The following is a 5,722-nucleotide window of genomic DNA, read 5'->3' on the forward strand; positions in this document are numbered from 1 at the left end:
GTTTAGTTGTGGGCAAGCACCTATGACAACAAATTTAACCCCCTTAATAAAAAATAGTGCCTTCTCTAAAATGAGATGTACATACACATTTTAATTTGATAGTACAAAGTCTCAGTGTAGCCAAATTAAAGTTAACATGTGCTCCTGAATGTCCAAAGAGAGAAATTTCCACGCAAAAATCATTTCAACACACCAATAAAACACGGCAGGTCAGGACAAAATTAACCATACTATACTATATATACCATCAATTCAAGTTCTTGTGTGATTGATTAGCTGTCCGAGCCCTGCTGGAACATGACTATCCAAACTCCTCACCATGTAGGGCAGAAAAAAGATGATGGAACATAAGGCCGGAAGGCCCGACAAGAGATGTAAGTCATCCTAAGCGGGATAGTAAGGCCCTGTTTGGTTCATAAGTCCTAAGACTTTTTTTAGTCCCAACTTATAAGTCCCAAGTCCCTAAAAAGTCCCTATCTGTTTGGTTCCTGGGACTTATAAGTCCCTATAAGACCATATTACAACTATAAGTCCCTATAAGTCCCTCCTTGAGAGTCTTATTTCATAAGTCCCAAATGCCCACTTTAAGTCCCTATAAGTCCCTCCTGTTTGGTTTAGATGAGACTTATAGGAACTTTTTTAAGTCCCTAAGTCAATAAGTCCCTGGAAACAAACACCCTCTAATTATAGGACAGCTGCTGGTATAATTCTGTATAAAGATGGAAATCATAATCAAAATAATCTTTTAGTGCTTTTTACCCTGAAGCATCTCAATATTTGTGGAAAGAGATGGTGTTAAAGATGCAAATACAACATGTACTGCTAAAGAAGCCACATGTGTCTTCTGCCTTGTCTATCATTCTAAAGGAAAACCAAACTTGCAGCGCCAACACCAAGCAATAGACTATAAGAGAATGAAAGGTACATTCTCTATCCAGTTCTGGAACTGCACAAATATGATAAAACAATTAGTGGATGGTTTAGCTAAACAGAACAACAAAGATAAATATTAATCTAGAATGATAAATGCAGAATGACTTAATATAAGATACAATCTTGCATGACAATAGCTTGCAAAAACGTCTTATATTATTATGGGATGAAGGGAGTACCTTCTATCATTTTTATTTTTCTATGATCAAAAGTAGGCACTCAAATGAAAGGAAATGAATCTCTAGATACTTATGTACTCCCTCCGTTCCTAAAATCTACACTCAAAAATATGTACTAAGCTACTATTAGTACATGGGTATTTGTGGGATATTGGATGCCTTTTACTTATACAAAGTTATCAGAAAAATGCAAGGCATTTCAACTAACCTGCTTCCTCCCGCATTAGAGCAACCGATGACTTCCTGACCATCCAAATCACTCGTGGAGGGATGGGAAGATGATTCTGAAACCAACATTATACTATACAGAATACGATATAAAGCTCTAACTGGGAGAAGGTTATGAGATGCCACACTTCTATCACAACAATTCAATGTATTCTGGAAAGAAAAAACTATCATCAGTGCACTCAGATAACTTGTTGGCCTCTTTCTGCAGCATATAGGTAAAAGTGTTTATATTGAGTAGTTGTGATCAGAGTCCAGAATTAGACACCTACTGTAACTTGAATTTACTTTTTATATATTATGAAACCATGCAACCTCACAGTTATTTCAAATTACCTGGTATTACGTTTGGGCGTTTGGCAAGAAATTACATGATATGTCAGCAAAATACAACCACGCAAATGCATATTAGAGTATCTAATTTGCAAGGATGTCATACTTAGAGATAAATTTCTCCCATTTAGCAATGGGCTACCACTATCGTGTTTGACTTTGGCCTTGCCGAAGTAAATTGCACATGCAAGGGAAATGAAATTTTTTGGAAAGATGTTCGGGGATTATATACATAAAAATGCTGAAGGTGTAGCCAAAAGTTGTACAGATAAAAGACAAGAAACATAGGAGCTAATTAAGAAGGAGCCGGAGCACATTGACGAAGGTAAAAAATTTCATCACATATAATTGGAGAAGTTGCCAAATCTAGTTATCCACACATATATGAAACGACGATGGTGATAAGTGCAGCAATAGTTTATTTTCACAAACTAAGAAATATAATGTACGTCCGAGTTTCTTGGGTAATTGCAGACACCATTTTTCTCTAGTAATTCAGTGATGACTGAAGCTAATGCAGTCACAATTTGTTTGGGTAAATGCAGACACCATTTTTCTGTCATAACGGAATGTATGTCCATGTATAGACGTGAAAAAGGAGAAAGTAAAGGCCTCCCAATAATGAAGTAGCTGCTATGAGCTTCCTTTACCAAGCTCATACCATTGCACAGACAACATACTCAGCCTGCAAGTACAATAGCAAGGTTGCTAGCATGAACAACATAAAAAACTGAACAACAACTTGATAATCATCGTAACTCACTTGATTCATATTAAAAATAATCTTTGATTTTTGCAAGAACAACTTGACAAAATCAAAAATACCTCCAGTACGCTTTAAGCATTGTTGTTCCATGCCATTTGGTCATCATCTCCTCCCCCTTTCCCCTCTCAATCAGCAATGCCTCTCCTGAATCGCCCCAGACAGGGGGTTTTGACCTTTGAAGTTGGCACAGCTTGTGGCATACGCATCCACATCTGGTAAAGATATAAGAGAGTAGTAAATAACCGTAGGTTTCCAAGGTCTGGTAATTTAAGTTGCAAATCTGCACCTATAGATATCCCTCACTGTTTGTCATGCAAAACACCATGTAATGTAAAGGATGGCAGTGCCAAAATAACTAACATACATGCTCTTATATTCTACTCTATAATGCTGAAAATGCATGTAGATCAACAAAACTACACTACAACCACCCATAAGGGCATAAGCGACACTGGAAATTATATGAGCAGCTGGAAGCCTAGAACTACTGGTCATCAAAACTATAGAAGCGCGTTGGCAATATAGTTATAAAATAGATCTTCAAGGAAATCTGCACATGTAGATGGATATAACGCTAATCAAATGACCGTTGCCTGCACATTCGTTTGTGGTGAATAATATATGGTGCACGACACCTTCACATTTAATTGCTATGGTGAAAAATACATGGTGCACAAATGAGTCAAGAAGAACAATCACATCAACATAGACTAACATGCTCCTTGTGTTGGATCTGCTTCATCCTTAAAACCTAGCACTGGAATTTGCAACCTTCAGAGGTAAGCGATTGATGAGAGCATATCTCTCTCTAATTTATAAAATTCTTCTTACTTATAAATGGAGCATCCGTCGAATTGTTCAAATGAAGAAAATCATAATTTCTCTCCAACCGTTATACACTAACCATGGGGCAAATTTTCTACGGGGGAAAATAGAGTACTATAACAGGTAAATATATCACCATGTGTCCATCCAGGTTCCAACCCAAAATCAATTAATGACTAACCGTAAACTACACATATGTGTTACAGGGATCTATTACCTACTTCCTTTATGTCACAATGCTATGCAAATCATTCAATACTATACTTTGTGTTTAAACTGAACTTCTATCAGAAACATATACAAATTTATTCAAAACTAAGTTTCAATGCCATATTATGTTACCATATGTGTCCCTTCTAAAGTCCATATGTGTGGCCTAGACAAATTTAACATGAATAGACCTCTACTCTGAAGAACATAGAAATGAAATTTTCTCTAGAGTATATTAACCTAACAATCATATAGTGGGATGCATGCAACCATTAATTAGAACTATTGCTACTGACCTAAGAATTTCTGTATTCCCGTAAAGTGAAAATCCAACCCTGAATCCACCCGCCATCCAGGCATCTATCACAAATCTCATAGCACCAATAGGAAGAGAAAGGTCCACGCACATCCTCCTTCCTCTTCCCTGCATCAGATGTGCTTGCATGCATAGTGGGCTTGACTGCCGCTACTGCCGCCATCCTTCCCATCTAGGATGCTGCACCGTGACCACACACACACAGATTGGGTGAAGTTCACCTCGATGTGTTGGCGTTGGATGTGCTCGCCGTCGATGGATGTGTGTGCAGCTCCCCAACCGCGCCCATGTGCCCGGCACCTGTCCAGCCAGCTCACCGACACTCGTCGTCGGCTCATCGCCCGGCATCCCCGCATAGGTTCTCCTTTTCCTAGTCCAGATCCCATATGGAAGCTCCCTAATAGAAGAGACGGCTTAGGGAAGGTACGACTTGAAGGAAATAGGGAGTCAGGGGCGTGTCCTCATCTCCTCCCCACTGCTCATTGGCGTGCCTCCTCACACAACGACGCAACCGGCGGCCCTTGCTCGACGACACGGGACCAGCCGGTAGGTCCTCCTAGAGGCTTGTTGACAGAGAGACGGCATGTTCGCCATCGGCTTCATGCCCGGAGGCTCTTCAACGGGCGTCGCCTTTGTCCTGGTTCATGGTGGTGGCAGCCCCTGACCTCTTGCGTGGCACTTCAACTGAGGTATGGAGCCACGAACGGCCGCTTCCTCCCAGCAGCGTGGTCATAGAACAGAGAGGAGGGAGGCAGAATAGCGGCGGCGGCTGAGGATGGAGGAGGGGGGAGTGCGACGTTGTGGGCTTGGGAGTCTAGGGTTTGTGCAGCAGGGCAGGGGCCTGGGGACGCACGACGCGAGAGACGTGGGGTGGGGCGCGCGTGGAGTGGATTGGGCAAATCCCCTCACACATGGGCGCAGTTGACCCAACCAATACAAGCGTGATACAAGCCCACTCGTCATTGGGCCAAAAAATGACTATGAGGTGAAAAATGATTTAACATCAAGTGAAGATCTAACGGTGCAGCGAGCCAGATGGGCAGATCGGATGGCCGACGAAGCCCCAATCGAGGAAGCTCCATGAAGGCAAGTTGGCTAGCAGCCTTATATGTTTAAATGAGGGAGTCGTCGTAAACCGGCTCTCCTCTAGTTGTGTCTAGCCTCAGCATTATTCCTCTCCTCTAGGGGTGCCCTGCCCCTCCTTATATAAGTTGGAGGGGCGGGTTACATGTGGAGTCCTATTAGGATTATGACTAGTCTATTACAAGTGGAGTCCTAGTCTTGGTCCCTTTGTAGGAAAATATTCCTTGTGCTTTCCTCATAAACCGACCATCATAACATGATCCGATGTAACATCCCAATTTTCAATTTGGAATGTTATACATTAGATCATCATTGCATATCATATTTTATTGCATTTTGGCTTGATCCAAGAAATTCTACGCAACTCATGGACCCACAGAGAGAGTTGGGGATTTCGTTATTTTCATATTTGAGTTTTCTCAAATTTTGAAAATAGGATCATTTGATTTTATTTATTTTATATTCAATTATTTATGTAAAAAAAATATGAGAGAGGGAATAAAATGACTTTCCCAAAATAAAGAAATATTGAGAATTTAATAAAAAATTAAATAAGATTTTATTTCGGAGTTTTGGCTATTTTATTTGAATTTAGGAAAAATGCGCGTTTCTCAAAATTGCATTTAGGCCCCAAATAAATGTTCATCTCGTCCGTCTTTATTTTAGAAGTCGAGGAAAACTTATTTTGGGATTTTTGGAGTCCGTTTAGTATTTCTTTTAATTGTTTTTCTGCGCGTAATGTGTTTTTTTAAAGGAAACTGCCTTTGGGCCGTGCCCGAGCGGGACTCCGCCCGGGGGGCTTTATAAGCCGCCACCCCGGCGCCCGCCAGTCCAAACCGCCGTTGCCGC

The 5,722-nt window shown here is 40.9% G+C and overlaps 1 long non-coding RNA gene across 3 annotated transcripts; it reads right to left on the minus strand.

Moving 5' to 3' along the window:
- Positions 1 to 714: 714 nt before the first annotated feature.
- LOC123134951 (uncharacterized) lies at positions 715 to 4,657 on the minus strand. 3 transcript variants are annotated; one of them, XR_006465777.1, is made up of 4 exons: positions 3,771 to 4,657; positions 2,499 to 2,651; positions 1,321 to 2,358; positions 715 to 946 (listed from the first exon to the last, which is right to left on the minus strand). It is a non-coding gene; the product is annotated as an uncharacterized lncRNA (long non-coding RNA). The 3 variants fall into 3 exon arrangements; XR_006465783.1 differs by having other exon boundaries at positions 2,437 to 2,651; XR_006465773.1 differs by having other exon boundaries at positions 1,321 to 2,651.
- Positions 4,658 to 5,722: the final 1,065 nt, after the last annotated feature.

This window comes from Triticum aestivum, chromosome 1B (genome assembly GCF_018294505.1).
Source record: "Triticum aestivum cultivar Chinese Spring chromosome 1B, IWGSC CS RefSeq v2.1, whole genome shotgun sequence".
Taxonomy (NCBI): domain Eukaryota; kingdom Viridiplantae; phylum Streptophyta; class Magnoliopsida; order Poales; family Poaceae; genus Triticum; species Triticum aestivum.